At 39.6% G+C, this 19,933-nt stretch overlaps 1 long non-coding RNA gene across 1 annotated transcript in view; it reads right to left on the bottom strand.

The window, feature by feature from the left end:
• Nucleotides 1-3,409: 3,409 nt before the first annotated feature.
• Nucleotides 3,410-19,933, bottom strand: part of LOC116840524 — a 90,350-nt gene continuing 73,826 nt past the window's right edge. Inside the window, exons 4-5 of the long non-coding RNA XR_004377372.1 lie at nucleotides 13,879-14,173; nucleotides 3,410-3,845 (exon numbers count right to left, since the gene is read on the bottom strand). This is a non-coding gene — a long non-coding RNA (uncharacterized LOC116840524). The remainder of the gene's footprint in view (nucleotides 3,846-13,878; nucleotides 14,174-19,933) is intronic.

Genomic DNA, 19,933 nt, shown 5'->3' with positions numbered 1-19,933 from the left:
ATGGTATTTATTTATCTCGAGTGCGCGACCCCATCGTCCAATTTGCAATCTCTCTCGCGAATCTCGTGGAACGCGGTCGGTTGGGCCAGGCGAAACCGTTTCTCGCTCGTTTAATGCCGATTGCGTCACATACACACACATAAGCGCGCGCGCGCACGCGAGAGTGTGGGATGTATATTCGTCTAACCTCTTTTTCGGAGAGGGGGCCGCGGCGAATAATATTTTTACGCGGGGGCACACTCGATCGGCCGGAGATACGAGTCGCGGCCGAGGGAGGACTCGCGTAAACGTGTAATTATGTACCATCGAGGCGACCGGGGCGATCATAATTATCAATTTTACGCTGCTATCAGTGCCGCTTATCAATTAGCCGTGTCGTATTAATAGGCGCTGGCGGCGATTATGTTGTAATTATTAAGCGCGACATCCTCGCGCAATCTCCCGGCAAATGTCTCTCCGCGGAGATGATAACTCGCATTGACGCGGATATATTTTTTTACGGGCGCGCAGGGATAATCGTGAGAACGCGATGCTTTATGCAAAAAAATTCCAAACACGCTTCCGGAAAGTCGCGCCGAGACCTCCGACGGTGAAGTCTCCCGTCGAACGCAGGACAGGCGAGACATCTCTTCGGCGAGATGTCGATGTGATTCCCCGACATAGCGATAGTAAAAATACTACCTTTCAAAAAATCGCAAGAGTGAATTTTTCACACCAGCTTGGATGGTTTTTGAAATGAATTCTGACTTCATATGAGTGAATGTTTCAGTCGATTAAATATGACAGTAGTAAAATATATTAAATTTATTCCTCAGTTAGTAGTTATGAAGAGTTAGTAGTTATCAAAAATGATCCACTTTACATAAAGTATGCGTACTAGTAAAGTTTTGAAAAAAATAAAAATGAAAAATTGAAATATAATTTACAAAGTATAGGTAATACTTCGCGATCGTTCAAGAAGTCAAGTTCAATTTTCTCCTCTTTTTAAAGATATTCATTAACAAACCCCTTTAAAGAAATAATAAAAACACAACTAGTAAAAAAGTTAGTAAAAAAAACACTAGTAAAAAAATAGCGCAAACTAGTAAAAAATAAAAACTTTTTCAATTAATTGTAAGCGTCTATAAAAAGCTTAGATCTTTTGTTTTGTAAAAAGATGTAAAAAGACATATGAATTAGTTATTGGTAAAATAAAAATTCAAAAATTACAATTTTCTGGGTTAGATCATTCTTGCATAACTGTAGTCAATTTCGAATGAAAATATTCACTTAACGATTAAGAGTGAAGAATTCTATTCGAGTGACTTGATGATTAGTCTATTTTTTCGAGTAAAATTTTACTCCAAGAAATTTTGGCAATATCGCGCAATACTTGCAACCGCGACATTGTTGGCGATTTAAACGTAAGGCTCGTTTTCAAGGGTTAAAACCCTGCAGATCTCCGAAGTGACGCGCGCGTAGAAGAGAAAGAGAGGAAGAGAGCGGCAGAGTTAGAAGTGGAGTCGCGAGTTGCGCGCGGCATTATTCTATTCTCCCTGATGCGAGCGAGTCGCGTTCGACGATTGCCAATTGTTTCTCCTTTTCAGGAAACGCGCTCGTATCTAGCTTAGCACGGGGTCAAGGGTCGTCGACCTCGTGTCCAGAAACGCCCGTACGTGTCGTCGGTAGACGACGCTGGAGCGACGGTCATTATGTTAACTGGCAATCACGGTAATGCTGTCATCAGCGTCCGTACTCGGCAATAACTATAATGCAGTCATTGTGGGCACTCCCGCGTAATCCGGGCATTATAGTTAGGCGATGGCTTTCATTGACCACTACCGGGTATACCCGGCGCGCGACGAATTCACGAAAGATCGCGCAAGAATTCCGGACGGCCGAAGTCCGACACAGCTAGCGACTGTTTCTCAAACGCGTTTCGAAAATTCACGCCACAAATTTTAAGCGAGTCAGAAGTACGTTTGCGATACGAAATAAGCTTATCTTTATTTATAAGCACAGAGAAAAGGATATTCCTGTTTGCAACATTTTTTTATTTTTGACATAAATAATAATTAATCTCCAAATAAGTACAATTCAATGAAGACAAGTTACTTGCGTTAAATAAAGATAAGTTACTTGCATATTTTATATAATTTTCAACGAAGAAAAACCTGTGTTCAGAAACGTATTTCCCGAGCAAAAATATCCTTTTGTATGTGTGTAATGTTAATCATTTTTCCATAAATAATTTTAGTATAGAACTGTTTAGAGTATGTTGACATTTTATCTTAGTCCAATATTAATAATTGTTATTGAAATTTATCTGAAGTGAGATGTTTAGATTTCAATTTCGAGTAAGACGTGAGTTTTGAACAGCAGAATTGCGAACTACAAATGTAATATCATACATATCACAGCGCGCGCTGTAGGACCTTATACGTAGACTCAATGTTGTGACATGTATAACATAATACATTACTGCGTATGCTTCCATACTCTTGCGTAAGTCACGTCATAGCTACGTGACTCGTAATGCGTGACAACTAATCCCACTTAATTTAACTCAATCCTAAAGATCATTTGGAATAAAATGAGACCATATTTTATAAATTATTACAGTAATTGTTGACTAAATGTATAGGAAAAATCAGCTAAATCTATAACAATTCTCACAACTAAAGTGGGATTGCGACTAGAAATTCCAAAACCAGTAGATCAATAAAAATAAAGACAAGAAAAAATTTACTCACCGTGTCTAATTTTGAAAAAAGGTGCTCGTAAATACTACATGTGATGTTTCTGTTATAAGCCACTTCGTATATTTAACTAAAACACGATACAAGCAATCTATACTATAGAGAAGAATATACTTCTTCATTTATTTCGTGAGATACAAACTTTATGATGACTGACTTGTGTGCTACTCTATTCATTCGACCTTTGAACATCAAAAAGGAAAACTGAAAAATAATCGTTTCCTAATATGTACTTTGGAATTAAATATCTAGCAGCAGATAAGGAAATAGATTTGATAAGATCATACTGCGCACGAAAATCTCATCCATATGGACACAACGTCCTTGTTTGCAATGTATCGGCGGCTTTTACGATAACAGTGAATAACACATTGTTTGTGTATAACTACACATTCTTTGCAGCATATGGACGTCTTTTATGATAAAAATTAATGCACGGAGAGAATATATTATAGTAAAGATTACAACACAATTTTAATAGGCCGAAAGCAAACTGGCACTCTATTACGAAAATTATAATAAAACATAGTAAAGAAATGATTATAAATTTCCATCATAGTGTATCAGTTTATTCCTAGGGAGTACCGAAATTATATTATAATTTTTACTACAATATTCTCTACGCATATAAACTTCATTCAGAAAAAAAAAAGATTCAAGGAAACTTCACAAATTGTGAAAAATATTCTCTAAATTTCTTAGAGTAGAATTTCACTCTAGAAAAAACAGAGTGACAACTAAATCACACGAATTTCAATGAATTTTCCGTTTAAATCGTCGAGTATAAATATTTTCATCCGTTCCTACAAAAATTGCGGAGAAGAGTCTGGGATCCTGTATATATTATACGTATGACGTGACATTTGTAATCGCAATTCGTCTGTTCCGCGAGATCTAGCGTGGCAAACGCATGTAAAGAACAGTGAAAACAGCGAGAGACTCACCAGAGAAGAAAAGCCGTCGAGGTTGGCGCATTTCGCTGGATGCACGCCACGTCCGCTGCTTCCCCGTCGCCATTATCACTCGCGATGCGTCCTGTTGGGCGTTCGCCATAGGTGAGCAGCCGCGTAACTGTTTTCCTCCTCACGCGGATGCCGCGGGGTTGCACTGCGCAAGAAAAATACTGTTACTCGTTTGCCATTAGACGACCGGCGGACATCGACGAACATCGACAACGACGAGGACGACCGGCCGGCCGACGCGCCCGGCATAAAAAGCGCGCGGTCGTGACAACGTCGGTTAATTAGCCCGACACCTGTAATTATACGTTAATCTCACGGGCGGCCCTATTAATGAAAAGCCCCGCGGTAGTCGTCGTTCGTTGACGCGATCTTAGCGTGAAATTAATTTTCGTTGGGCGGTACGAGACCGGTGAAAGATAGATAAATAGATAGATAGAAAGAAATGGATGGTGATTTCTCCCGTGTTAATTATTATCGTGTCGTCTCGGTAATGTATTATCGAAGGGAAAATTACTGCGGTTCAGTCGTCCCTCTTGCGTTTTCCTCGCACTTTTAATCATGCAATTTTTAACGTCTGAATTTAATAACACGCGCGAGCGAGATTATGTGTACACGCGTACACTCGTGATTGCGTACGAGCCGCGCTATGACGCGAGACACCGAAATTGCAAATTAACCCTTTAAGTCATAATTGACGTCTTATCTATCTTTTCTTTACTTTTAGTGATTTTAACTAACTTTTTATCGGCAAACACGCTGTTAATTATGTTATTATTGTACATTTTCTCACACATAAATGTGAGGAACTAAAAGAGGTAAAAAATAATTTGAACATTTAATTGTTAAATTATTATAAACGAGTAGAAGTAAAAGAGAAAACATTTTTTCCCAGATGAAAAGCACTTTAACTAACTATTAAGCCTGATCTACAATATGCTCTTTGTTTCCTGCTTCTTTCTCTTATCTCTTTCTGACTCAAACCTTAAGCTTTAAGCCAGAAAAAGATAGAAGACAAGAAACAGAACACAAAGAGCATATTGTAGATCAAGCTTTAGGAATCGACACATCGAAACACTACACAGTAAAAAATAAAATTAATAATGTAATATTTAATAAAATGTTAATTTTAACATTTTTTTAAATAATAAGATTTTTAAACATGTCAAAGATGGCTTTGAAATCTCTGCTTGCGTGATTCTGAAATCTGTTAAAGGATAGTAGAAATAATCGATTTTGTCAACTTACTCCGGTGGCCAAACGATTTTCCATTTACTGGATTCGCCACTTAAAATTATAATTTTTTAACTTCAAATTCGTAATCAGCGACCCCAAGATTCCATATCCTCAAAATCTCATATACCAAAATTGAAGAAATCTCACGGAGAAATAAAATGTATGGCTCAGAAAGTTAAGTTGCGTTAGACACAAACACTTTGTACGGATGTCGTTCGACTGAAGTTATCAAAATTAATACTAACGCGAATATTTTGGGTCGGCATTTACGTCCCACTATCTTTCTCTCCTCAATTTGGCTGAGAATGTAAACAAAGCGCGCGACGGAAGTGAAGCAAAAAAGCCAATAGCTTCTATCTACGACAGGATGTACCGTGTGTACCGTTAATACATTGACTGTCATAATGACATTAGGGAATTTTATGTGTGTGTGTCCCGATGCTATTTTAAAATAAGTGAGATGTTTTAACATATTGTGATTGTAATGTTTTACTCAAAATTAGCACACACAGAAAAATACGTATTGCATTCGAGGAAATGTTATTTGTTTCAAGCATTTTATAGGTTTATATATCTATAAATTTATTATAAGCATTTATATATCTATAAATTTATTATAAGCTCATTATAAGCGTCAAAGTCTTAGATATGAATAAATTTAGCAAAAATATTAAATATTTTCAATCAAGAATATTAAATCAAAATAAAAATTTGGTTTGCTTGCTACATAGAATCGAGTCAACTTTTTCTTCAGTGAAGTTTTACAGTATTTCTGTAAAGAGAATAAATTATTCTGTTGTGCAATTGATAACGAGCTTATGCAGGCGAGTAGTTATGCGAGAATGATCCAAACTATGTGGGGAGTACGTTTCGGAAAAAAGATAAAAATTTGATACACAATTTAAAAAAATATAAATAGCACCGAGGTTCTTCGCAATCGTTCAAGAAATCAAGTATGGTCGACTTTCTTCTCTTTGAGGATATTCATTCGCAAGGTTAACCCTTTAAAAAACGCAATAAAAAAATGGCGCAACTAGTATAAAAACTGTTTCTTGATTGATTTTAGACGCTTATCCAAAGCTTGAAACTTTTTTATTTTATGGAGAAAGAATATGGACTGCTACTTATTGATAACAAGAATTCAAGAACTATCGTTCTGTGGATTAGATCATTTTTGCATAACTATGGCCAACTAAATACAGAGGATCCTTCCAGATATATTCCCGTTCCTGATGTCCCTTCGACAAATGTATAAAAACTCGCGCATGTATAAAAACGGCAGTAGTAGGATTAAGATGAGGATTAAGCGAAAGACCTTCGTTGCCCGACCGTTGCCGAATAACGCACGCCGAACACGCGCACGCACGGTGGAAAGGCGCATCGCTTCCGGACCGATCGCATCCGGTGATGGCCGCGCGTATTACGTACGGTCGCAACGTGTTGCGAATCGCGCTGCGAGTCCTTTCGCAGCGACCGCCAGCACTTCCACGGCGGGAAGTGTCTTTACGACCGCGCGGGAGGAAGATATCCTACGATTATTACCTTAAGGACCTCGACGACTTTGCTACGTGATTACCATTGTCGACTTGCGCGCAAAGGAAGATTCAAAAGAAACCGCCATCGATAACGATTCTCACGTAGGAGCAGTTCCGCGTGTTCGTCACAGATTTAAAAACGGTTAGGCTAATTGAAAATTCGCTAGGATCCCTCGAGTCGAAGTTTTGGGTCAATTAGGCCTGCGGCAATTTGGGTCTTATCGTCCGTTTGTATACATTTTTTTACGTCTGCAGTTGTTTTCAATTTTTATATATTTTTTTAAATTAATTCTGTTTTACAATATTACGTAAAAAAATGAGAAATGCACGTGTATTGAGAAAAAGATAGAGGAGAAAGTGGTATGGCCCGTGTAGGTATAATATCACCGCTTTTAAGTGGCAGATTTTAGGAGTGACTTATGTAATTACTAGTTTAGTACGCCGCCGTTACGCACTGGCGCTAATATGTCAATAGACAACAGCTGAAATGAGTTACAACACATTTCCGGAGCTTTTTGGAATACCAAGGCACATTTCAAGGTAAATTTTAGCATTTAATTGTACATACCTCCTAATCCTTCTTAAATCTGGGCGCATACATGTTTGTATATGATGACGGATGTATGTGACGACGGATTGCAAGAATCACGTGTGAATTTCTCACAGTGAGAAAGTTTTCCGAGTTGATCAAGCGTTCGAAACGTGTAACATATTAAGTCACGCGATTCACCTGTGTGCGTGTGTGCGCGCGCGCGCTGTGTACATGTGTATGTATCAGATCCCGAATGCCATCGGGATTACTGGCGCGGCATAATCGTTTGGTTACTTTGGAATTTACGGGCTGCTGCACGAGAATCCGAAGGTTACGTGCGCGCCCGTGCGCGCTATTTCCATCCCGAAATACGACGCGTGTCCAAAGCGAAGAAGAAAGCTCGCTCGCGCGTTGCAGCTGCGACCGCCGCTTTGCAAGCTGCATGCTTGCTCGCTCGCCGCGTGCCACCGCGCGCATACGAATAAAAGCACCGAGGGGAGATTCTTCTGGCCGACATTTCGAGTAAATTGCCGCGCGAACAGCGCTTCACAAGCCACCCCCGTCGTCTCTCTCTCTACCCCGAGATATATGCCGTACGTCAAAATAGCGGCGTGTTCGGCGACGTAACGCGCGACCTCCGGTCGGATTAATCATCGTTAAGAGCCCGCGAACGCGGGACGGGGATTCACCGGGTCGTAGAACGGGATCGAGCGAGAGTTACAAACTCTATCGGATAATTTCCCCGGTTTTTCAACTATTCCATCGACACGATCGTACTACCCAGCTACATTTTCGCACGTGACTGCCACGTTGAATTTATATAGAAAACGCTAAAAAATATTTGAACATTTATTTGTGGGATATAAAGATTATTTCGGTGAAATAAAATTTACTTTGTGAAATAAGATTTATTTCACAGAAATAATTTCACACAGAATTTTCTATTTCACAGAAGTAAATTTTGTATCGCACAAATAAATTTCTAAGTATTTTCTGCTTAGTATACATTGAGAAAAAAATATTGGAAAATTTATTCGTGGAATTTGGTTTATTTCTGTGAAATAAAGTTTATTGCTATGAAGTAACCTCTGTATCCCGCAAATAAATTTTAAAACCTTTTCCTCAATATACACTGAAGGAAAAATTATCTTAAAATCAATAAATATTTTTTTGATGGTTGCCATTAATATATTTTTACTTAAATCTAAATTTTCTTTATTTAAATCAAATACTGTTTACCTGATTTAAGTAAACAATATTTGATTTAAATAAAGAGAATTTAGATTTAAACAAATATTTCTTTGTTGGGTGCCTTCAACATATTTATTTAAATCAAATACTGTTTACCTGATTTAAGTAAACAATATTTGATTTAAATAAAGAGAATTTAGATTTAAATAAATATGTTGAAGGCACCCAACAAAGAAATATTTGTTGATTTAAGGTAATTTTTCCCTCAGTATATATGGAAGAAGAAACCTATAGATTCATGTAACTGATTGGAGACGAGAACTGTGAGGAAAACGATATCTCAGTTAAAAGTTTGATATGGTAGGAATTGAATAAGAAAGACTTTTGTAAAGTTATAATGTCCAAATCACTTATACATACACTTAGACCTGCCTGTTAAAGATCATGCGATAAATTCCTAGTCGGAAGAGCCGCCAAAAAATTGAAGTTAAAAATGTATCTTCTAATCATATCTGAGTGTATATATATATATACTTTTTTTTTTTTAAGATAAAGTAATCTTCAATATCAGAGCAAGTAAAATCGTCACGCAAATGAGTAATGTCCTTTTCTCCTTCCCCGGTAGAAACTCAGACACGAGTGACGCGGTGTTTAGCGTGTTAAACGGTTTATTTTACGCTAACGTATTCGCAGAGACGAGTGTAATACCGTTCCGGGCATTTGCAGGATCGTAGATTTGTCCTGGACTACGGTAGGTGAGTCTAGCTACAACACGCCGTCGAGAGAATCGCGCTCGTTATCGCGATAAAATTATTTACGTCCGGCCGTATAGCTAATAAAGCCAGCTTATCGTTTTATCTATCTTCCTTGCCAGCCGAGGTATATCGTCGTCCGCGTGCCGTGTGCGCACAGCTAGCGCTCTCTCTCTCTCTCTCTCTTCCCGTCCTGACTTAAATACGTCCTTTATAAATACGTTGCCCTCCTGGCGGTAAGCGGCACCTGGGATCCCCGAGAGGATTCTCGAGAATCCCGTCGAGACTTTGTGCGGACCAGGAGACGCGCACACTTTATCGGCGTCGTTCTCCCCCTTCTCCGACGGTCACGAGAATCATAATCGCCGACCATAAATAAGGAGCGCCGGTCCATTCCCGTCCCTTTTAGCCAGGGTGCAACTTTGAAATGCCATTTTTTCCGGAGAACTTTTTCTCCTTTTTTTGCCACGCGTCGATTTTTGCGGACGGTATATTTCAGTTCGGTATTCGAAACTGAATGAGGATATCGACGAATCCTCATGTTTGCGAATAAACATGAGAATCATTGAGACCACGTTATCTAAATCTTGACAGAGCGAGATTACTGTATTGATTTCCCGACCGACAAGAGATATTCGAATGCTACTGCAGAACTTCCGTGTTTCAAGTAAACATTTACATCAACCGACAGCTCGAGCTGTCAATTTTACAATTTTTTATCATTTTCCTCATATACTCAATATGTAAAAGCACACTATTAAAAAAAAATCGATCGGAACAATAGAATCAAGTTGAGTTAATCAACTCAATTACAGTATTTTTTATTATTTATATTATTTTTACAAATTGAGCTTTAATTCAAAATAACAAGCATGAATGTAAGAAAAAATCGGTGGGTATCAATTAATATTCATAATTCATCGATAAGTAACACATCACGAATGAGTTATTTTTATACAAAGCTCAGAGTGGACTTTTTAAGACACGTAAAAATGTTAATTAACATTTATTTTTTACTGCATACATTTCAGTTGTTTCTGATTTTAATTTTTTTAGTTCAAATTCCTACATCAGATTGTTGAACAGACTTAATTTTTACTCGTCTCAGTTGCAGTTGATGCAACCAAATTTGCTCAGCTCAGAGACTTGGTTCGTTTTGCCCGATCTCTTTTTTCAGTGCAGTAAATCTGTGCAACACCGATGCGACGTAAACTTTGCAGAAAAGGGTTAATATTTCGTCGGCGAAGCTTTCAAGTATGGCGGCCCCTTAAAAGTGCTGTCGATTCTGGCGGACACGGGACGCCGATCGTCTATGAATGCTCCCGCTTCCTTGGGTCTCCCGCGGTTCCCATCGTAAAAAGTTATATTTAATCTCTCGCTACCGCGCGGGCCGCAAGGCTTTACGATTCGCCTCCGGCCATTCGATTTAGCGGTTTACGAGCACGCTCGGCGGATCTGCGGCTTCTTCTCCCGCGCACACCTCGCGAACACCGGCCGTTCGCGTTCGTCCCTCTTCACGGACGATCCCTCTTCTTAATCTGCCCTCGCTAAAAACCGCCGAATAGTCCTCCGTTCTCACCGTGGCAGCCGTGGTTCGCGCCACGAAAAATCGCCTCGTTATCACGAAACACCGTCGGCGCGACGCGGCCTGAAACGAATGCATCGCGAGTGTGGAACGAACCGGTTTCAGGGGCGCGTGTCGTCGATATTGGTAATTACCTTTGTCTCAGGATACCTCGTTATCCGACTAAAAATTTATCCCATCGGCAACGAATTTACGAAAAGTTATACTCAAATTTTCACGTTACATTTTATATGACATGTTGCTTGAAGAAAATTTCGACAAATCGTTCAAAACTTCTTTCTTATTTCTATCTCCTTATGCTATGTGATGAAAATATCCTCCAGTCATGAGCGATGCAATCTTTATAAGTTGAATAATATTGTAATAAATCTTAGCCAGTAAAAACTAACCGGTTTCTGGCTAGAAACCAGTCTTTCCTGGAAATTTTCTTACTTAGATATACCTTCTTTCATTCTAACTCTTCTTGCAATAACCTGCACTAGTGCGGAAGTTCTTCGGAAACGAGCATTTTCTCGCCTAATAGTTGATCATTTTGCCGTTTACAATCATGTCACCGTCAACGCGGAATTCTCGGCTGATTGATCAGTAGTCTTAAATAGAGTTCCCACCATCGATTGTCTCATGTCGCGATAATCGTGAAAGTCCGTCTGGGTCTCTCTGCTCTCCCTTCTTCTCGAGATGGAGAACCGACCGGAATTTCGGTCGCGCGAGAAACACGCCCGCGATAACGCCGACGCTAAATAAGAGCGCGAAGAAGAAGATCAACGTCCGCCGATTCGCAACACGATTTTGCGGGACGAGGTGTGCGCGTTATCGATCACGACGAATCGATATATCCGTGGTTAGTCGAGCGTGCCGCGTGCTGTGGGTACGACGTGGTCACATCCGCTTCAACTTCCATCATCCGCATCGACGTCCGCTCGTTCTCTCGCTCGCTTATTTATTTATTTTCTCGTCTCGGCTCAGCCGATCGCTAATACGTCTTCCTCTCCGGCCAATATTCACCCAGCCGCCTATCTCTCTTTCATTATCGCGTTTTGCAGAATTTTTAAAAAGAGTCCGCGGCTTGCTACCACGGCTCTCGGGATCGTCGAGGTGTCCTCGAACAAGTTAAGAAGTCGTTCGAAAGGGGAGAAAAAAGAAAGCGACGCGCTAAAGCCCGATATTCAGGGCCCAAATTACGACGATCAGGCCGACACGTTGATATTTTAATGTGTCCCGCGGGGGTCCCGCCGCGGGAAAGAGGCCGGTCAAATTATTTCAATAAACGTAATCGGAACCGGCGGTTAGGGCAGGCTCTCTCATACCATCGACCATCGATTGCGGCTCGCGCATAACGAGCTTCAAATTCCCAGCCGCCCTCCTCTGCATATTTATCGCAAAGTGAATGCGTGAGCGTCGCGAGAGCTCGAACCATTCGAACAGTTCGAGTTCTCCGAGGACGCTGCAGAGATCATCCGGTGGTCTCTCGAATCTAAAGATATTTCATGATACAGAATGGCCCAAAAGTCGATTGTCACTTTGGAATTTCTTAGGTTCCAGTACAATCAGCAAGAGAAATTTTAAATATATATTATCTCTAAAAAAAATGTGAATTTTGCAAATTAGTAACCGATTTTCTAATCATCCTGTATTTAGAGACTGGATCTAGATGGCTCTAGAGATACGTTAGTTATTTTTTTTTATACTTATCTTGAAAGAAGCAATGGATACAAAATCGCGAAATGGTGCGTTTAGAACTTCTCTCTCCTCGAGTTTCATTAAAATCAGGGTAATATTACACATTTAAAAAATGATGAAAATGATGAGAAAAAACTGATTTAGCAAAGTAAATTTCGGAGCATCTCGAAATTTTGTATTAATATTTTCCATTGTGAGTACATAAGGTTAAGCGACGTGTTACCAGCTAGAATGAAGTTTTCTTGCAAGTATGATATACTCTATTTATGATATATTCTTTTTGTAATGATAAAAACAATCTTCATTCATAAAATCATTAAAATTCAACATAAACGAACGAGATAAAGTTAGTCCATAATTGTTTCCCCACTTACTAATAAAAATAATAAAAATAATAATAAAAATAATTAAATAATTTAATAATAAAAAAAATATTAAAAAATTTCGAGTTCTCCGAGGATAACGTAGAGATCATTCGGAACTTTCGAGTCGGAAATTCACGATATATTCGCATTTCAAGTTCAAACTTCCGTTCTCGCCTGAAATTTTCTACTTCTTCCCAAACTGTCCCAATAGCTCGCAATTCCCATGTGTACACCCTTTGACCCCTAATTACAACGCATTTCGTTAACGTTTTTGTGAAATCATCACCGCCGCCAGGGCGACACGACGCGTCGCGTCCTCGTCTTATCCTTTTCCCCGGTTCTATCTTTTTTCCTCTCGCGTCGCGCTTTTTCAGAAGCGGAACGACGCGTGCCGGTCCCACATTCGTCACGCCTCGAGCACTTCTGCGGAAAACGGTCCTGTGTACGTGAACGAATTCCCGTTTAACCTCGGACACTAAACATAGTTTTTTCCACAATTGTCTGCAGCCATATATCATTCGTCCGATTTGGAGGAAGAAAAATACTCCCGAAAGCTTGCCCGATTTTTCTTACACAAAGAAGAAATGTTTGATTGAATTGACCTCATAATGAACGCATTAAACTCGTCTTGCTTGAAGGAAACAGGATTGCTCATATGGAGCAAATTTTGTCCTACGAATCAGAAATTCTGTTGTTTACGATCAAAACAAAATTTCTAGGCTTTATGAATCAAATTCGGCTTTAAGAATAAAAAATTCTGTTCCATCAGCTAAAGCGAAAATAAAAATTGCTATTTTTTCAACATCAAAACAAAATTTTATTTTCTTCAACCAAAACAGTATTTCTGTTTCTATTCAACTAATACAGAATTTCTGTTTATAAACTCAATCCGCTCCAGAGAACCCGAAATTCTGTTTCCTTCAGCCAAAGCAAAAGTTTCTACTTTCTTCACAGCAAAACAGAATTTCCTCCAATCGGAATAGAATTCCCGGCTTTTATGAGCCAAACTCGTTCCTCAGAAATAGAAATTCTGTTCGCTTCAGCCAGGACGCGTTGCTTCGTTCATTGTCGGGTTAATTCAATCAAACTGCATTCTTTGTATTCGCACGAGCGTTCGCACGAGCGTTCGCACGAGAGGACGAGGACGTGTACGTTTCAGAAACGTAAGGTCAATACTCCAAAGTCAATCACGCGAGACGAGGGGCTCGGGATCCGATCGGAAATGTATACGCTCGCGGCTTGAGATGATCGCGCGAGACGATTATTGGCAGGACAATATTTGGACGGTAAACATATTGCGCTCACCTTCCAGTTACGCACCCTCGCGCAGGCAGAACATGCAGGCGTATTTTCGTCGCGCTCCATTCCTATGCATCCCCTTCTCGGCTGCCCCTCCGCCTTTCCTTTTGCCTCCACACCCTCGGTGCCTTCCTCTCTCCCTGCGCCTCGCCATCTCGCTCTTTCCCTCTTTCCCCGCGTTCTATCATTCTCCCTCGCTCCTCCGCCACCGCTCGACGACGTTCACCGGCTCCGACTCCCGCCGCCTCGCCGTTACACTGTTAAACGAGCGAATCGCCAGTAGCTATCGGCGCGAGCGCATCTGGAAAGAATAAAGTACACGTTACGAAGGGTAAGCAAGAAGAGCGCTCGGTCGTGCGGCGTTGCGAGCCGACTAACGTAGAGACTGCATAAGTAATCGGGCCCGAGGCAACCGACTATTCGACGAGGTCGCGCACGGTGAACGCGGCGCGGAGACAACATCAAGAAGGACATCGAGAAAGTATGAAAGAGAGAGAGAGAGAGAGAGAGAAAGAGGTCTTCGTTTCTCTCTTGATTCAAGCGACACCCACGGTATTCCTCTTCTCACTCGCGTGGGTCACGATCACCGATGACGATCGCAAATTCTCGCGACCAAGAAGTCTCACAACGCGAGTCTCGGAGACATGAACGAAGATAACACCCGAGAACTCGACTCATTGTCAACCTCGCCAATCTGATCGTAGACGAAGAGGAACGATGATTCGATCTTATTAGTGGATTTCTCTGTACAGGCTGTTCCACCATCGCGATTTTTAATCTTCTTGAGAAGGAGGACATATCTTTTACCGTAACTTTGTAATCTTCAATGTTTGTAATGATAATAGGTATTTATTAATAGGGAAATTCTTTAGTTATACGCGGTAGGATAGAATAGCGAGAATGGAGTTCAAAAACGGAGAATTTAAATAATTTTAAAAATAAAATTAGCGGGGCGGGGGGGGCGGAATTATAATTATAAAAGAATTTAATCACATGCTTCATAAATACCTTGATAAATTTATTAAATTAATATACGATTACTATATAATTTTAATTTTATGTTTTCCAAGTAACTATTAAAGTAACTGTTAAAAAAGTTACAAGTTACTAAAAATAAGTTAAGTTACAGTTATAGATAGGAAAAAAGTAACTAAGTTACAGTTACCGAAAAAAATGTAGCTAACTGCAACTTCGTTATAAGTAACGAGTTACTTCCCAACCCTGCTATTTACTATTTATTCCACATATACTATTTATTATATTTTGGAAATAGAAACGTTAAAATAATTGCTAAATTCTTCTAGCGAAATTTATTACGTTCCTTGGCAAGATAGACTTTATTGACACAATCTATTTCTGCACTACTGCGAACGCACAGTAAAATTGAAAAGAATTTATATGAAAGAGAGAGAGAGAGAGAGAGAGAGAGAGAGAGAGAGAGAGAGAAAGGGAGAGAGAGTGTGTTGTGTAATATTTTCTCGTATAATATTCTCTTTTCGTGTGATTATAACATAAATAACTTAATAACGTTAATAACACATCTTCTAATTAATCGCCCAATTAAAATTCTATTAAAAGTTGCTTCACGCAAAGTTCATCGTTCTTAATCGCTTGTAACCACGAGTGCCTCGGCATTTTCCTCTCTTTTGCAAGGAAAATTGTCTGAAATTCACCGAGGAATTCGTTATTGAAATTAAGTTCACGACTTGTGGGATACCCTGTACATCGGGGAACAAGCGATGCTTCGTGTAGACTGCACGACGAACGGACGAGATAAGATCGGTTTATGAGCGGCTGTGCGCGAATTAGCCGCCGTTGCGATGCGCAATTACATCCCATCTTCGCTAATGACTATATTTCGAGTAACACCTCCAATATATGTATATATACATTGCACGGAATATATAAATATGTTGCATAATATGATATGCCGTGCGGCGAGCCTTTAATGTCCCGAGCATAAATATTAAATACGTGTCGATATACGGCATTATTTTTTAACGCAAGGAAGAAGAGATAGTCATGGACTACCGCGCGACTTTGAAGACTCCGAAAACGACCGGGGTCTCGGCCGACACTTTGGAAGCGTGGAGAGCTCCCAAAAGCAGTGGCCTTTTCGCCGCACAACGCGAAGCATATCGCGCGATGGTAGAGCAAAAGATCAGAAAGATAATCGTCGTTGCTGCCAACAATTAACCGAGAGGGAATGAGCGAAGCAGTTAATTAAGCATCATCGCCATATTCCCCACATAAATCACATGGCACATAGATCGCGTGTATTTGTGGTATTAAAATGCAGCAGATGTCTATCGCTAATACAAAAATTAGTTGCGCGGAAGTGTTGGACGGCAGAGTGGGTTGAAGCAACAGAATGGGAGGATTTGTATCTTCACATTTTTTTAGTGTTAAATTGAAATGAGTGAAAATTTACTCGAAGCCACAGTGAAAACATTTGGAGAATATTTGTAAGTGTAACGCTTAATTTACAATGTGCTCTTTACTTCTTATTTCTTGTTCTCTTTTTCTAGCTTAAGGTTTAAAGCTTGATCTACAATATGTTATTTGCTTCCTGTTTCTTTTTCTTTACTTTTTTCTGACTTACATCTTAAGTTTTAAAAAAAGACAGAAAACAAGAAAAAGGAAGCAAAACGCAAATTGTAGATTAGATTTAAGTCAGAAAGAGATAAAGAAACAGAAAGCAAAAAACACATTATAGATTAAGCTTAAAAGTTTTATTCGAGTGGATTCTGACTCCAAGTGAATGTTTCAGACGATTAGAGTAAATTTGTTCCTGTAGCATGTAGTGGACAAGCCGGATCTACATGGCTTTAAAAGCTCATGTTGCTCATGTGCTTTTTTTAGTATTTATCTTGAAAAAAAAGTGGATACACACAAAGTCGCGGAATGGTACTTTCAGAACATAGATATTTTATCTCTAAGTAATATTACGGTCAAAAAATAAAAAAAACTGATACAGTTTTCGAAATTAATATTTTCCATCGTGACTGAATACAGTCGAGCTGAACCAAATATATGGTTACGTAAAATATATACGGAATCGTGGACACCTAAAAGAAGACTGCCTCTATCATGTTTGCACAGTAAATAATGAATACATGGGAGGTTGTCTCTATGTGTTTATACAGTCCGTCACAACAATTAGTCGTATGAGAAGTGGTAACTTCGAAATTCTAAAATACAGGGCATCCATGCCCGCTGAAAACGTGATGCTATCGCAACAGTGCGTGGTTAACGAAGCAGTCTTCGAGAAGCTCGAGAGCGCACGAGGTGATAAGGGGACGAAAAATCGCTGTTGAAGCCGCGAGGAGCTTGGGCGAGTCACCGAGTGATACGACCTTCGCAGCGGCGTTGGACCTTAATGTCTCGTATATTAATGTCGCGGGGCATAATAGCGAGCCTTATGGCGCGCTTCGCCGATGTAAATTGCGGGTTGCGTCGATTTACGAGGCGAACGGTAATTTCCACCATATTAGTCGGGGCAGCGCGCTTTAAGAGCCGCACGTTCTACTACGCCCTTGTGGAGCACGAGACATACGTAACGCAACGCAACACGCGGCCGTCAACTTTATTGTGTTCCGGCGTTCTGACCAGCGCGCTAGAAAATAGCCTCAGCAGCCAGCCAGAGTTATGCTTCCGACTGCTGAAGGAAGCAACACGTGAATTCCCGAGTGCGGATGTGCGGGCGTGGAACCGCGGATTTTCGTCCGCGCTCCGACACTGCATCGGGAAACGTCACTCAGGCCGCTGAGCTATGCGAGGAACGCCACTTTGCGTTAGAGAGAATTCACACCTTAGCGAAAAAGCAGAAAAACTAATCAGAACTCATGCTGACAGTTTCTGCATAATGTATCGCTCACTATCAGCGCGAGTTCTGACTGATCTCAGCCTTTCTGCCAAGGTGAATTTTCTCTAAGGATGAATTCTCCCCTACGGGAGAATTCGTATTTTAGCAGAAAGGCAGAAACTAAACAGAACTCACAATGGTGGTCAGATGATAATCGACAGCTTCTGCTTTCTATTAAGATGTAAAGTTTCTTTAAAACTTTATATATTATGTGTTCTTTACTTTCTGTTTCTTTCTCCTTATCTTTTTCTGACTCAAACCTTAAGCCAAGAAAAGACAGAGAATAAGAAATAGGAAGCAAAGAGCACATGGTAGACTAAGCTTTAAAATAGTGTAAATTCTCCCTTAAGGAGAATTCACACCTTGGCAGGAAAGCAGAAAGGCAGAAGTCGAATAGAACTCGCGCTGCTGGGCAGGTGATAATCGACAGTCTCTGCTTTCTACTAACGTGCAAATTCTCCCTTATGGAGAATTCGCACTTTGACAGAAATGCAGAAAGTAGAAGAGCAAAGACCAAACGCAATCTTGTGGTCAGGTGATAACTGACAGTCTCTGCTTACTACTAGCATGAGTTCTGATTAGCTGCCGCCTTTCTGCTTCTCTGCCAAGGTGTAAATTCTGCATTATTCTTTGCGCGGGGTGATCTCATGATAGTTGTGCGGTTAACCGATAAGATCGCGCAGAAACATCGAGACAGAGCGAGAGGTAACCCGGGCGACAGCGATCTTGGAGGAGGGTCGACCACGCCGGCAGATTTCGAGGTGCCGCACGACGCGGGGCTGCGCTTTTCATGTATTATTCATGTCTCCTCTATCGGCGCTGTCTCTCCCTTCGGGAAAACGCGCCGCGAGATGGTAATTAAGCTATTATCGGGGGATATTAGAGGTAGATAAACGGAAATGGCGACCATTAATGGGAAATTATTTAAGTGGCGGTTGCGTAGAGGGTCGCCACCCTAATAGGAGAAATAAAATTAAGCGAAACACTCGGGCAGAAGAAGCATGATGAAAAAAGGCGAGGGCAAACCGGCATTATTAAAATCAATTAAATCGCGAAGGATTGAACACCGGTGCCGTCCCGATGGGTACAAAGCTATTTAATGAACGATCGTATCGATCTGCGGCGGAACGAATCGAAGGCATGTGTATGCACACGTTCAAGAGATTCTAGCGCTACTCACTACACGGCGAGAATTGTGCAATAAAAATTACTTTATAACCAAGAAATAGATTGACACTCTGCAATAATTGTCACTTGATATGTGTTATTTACATTTCAGGAAGTGAAGTGCGCTATTAAAAAATTTGCTATGTTTCTAGCTAAATTTGCTATATTTAGTCTGCACTACCAGAAACATGCTAAAATTAAAAAGAACTGATATAAAAAGGAAACTATAATATTCTGCTTGTGTAATCAATTAGTATCTTACAAGCTTGGGTAAGTTGATGTCTTTTTTAATTACGTTAAGTACGAAGATAATAACTTATAAAATTGACTCACAATTAAAACCTACCCAAAAGATATACTCCGATTTCTTTCTAATTTGGCACAAATGTAGAAGTATATAAAATATTTAGGTCATATTTTTTTATTTTGGCCCACGTTGAGTTTTACGGGCAGTTTTATAGCTTTTTAATGTTCTTATTCCTATCATCAAGTACAATAAAAATAAGAAATAAAATTGAATATAAGATATAGTTAAATAATTTTAACAAAATCGGCATAGCTGAGACACGAATTATTCTAAATTTTTTTAGCTGAGATTCCAACCGAAATATTTTAAATATGTGCCAAATTAGTAAAAAATAGTTCAAATCTCGGGCAAACCGAGAAATTGTTTGTATAAATAATTTGTTTCAACTTTTTACATGTTTTGTTTAAACATTTTTTTTTATTATTTATACAAATAATTTTACACATTTGACTTGATATTCATAATCATCAAACCAAAAATGCTTACATCTTGTATTTAATTTTATCTCTTTTCTTACAAGAAAAAACACGATTAGAACGAGAAAATATTTCGCTAACATTATTTTTGATTTTTCATGTTTTACATTGTAAACAAAATAATTAATATATTAAGATTCATAAATTTTAAAACAATTAGTTTAAGTTAAAGTTTAATTCATTGAAATTTAACTAAGGTGAGTTAAAAGTTATTAATCTTTCAGCTTAACTTTTAACTAATAAACT

Source organism: Odontomachus brunneus, unplaced genomic scaffold (assembly GCF_010583005.1).
Source record: "Odontomachus brunneus isolate Ranch 3 - 2012 unplaced genomic scaffold, Obru_v1 Obru_scaffold_010, whole genome shotgun sequence".
NCBI lineage: Eukaryota > Metazoa > Arthropoda > Insecta > Hymenoptera > Formicidae > Odontomachus > Odontomachus brunneus.
This window is presented reverse-complemented; position numbering and strand designations above follow the sequence as displayed.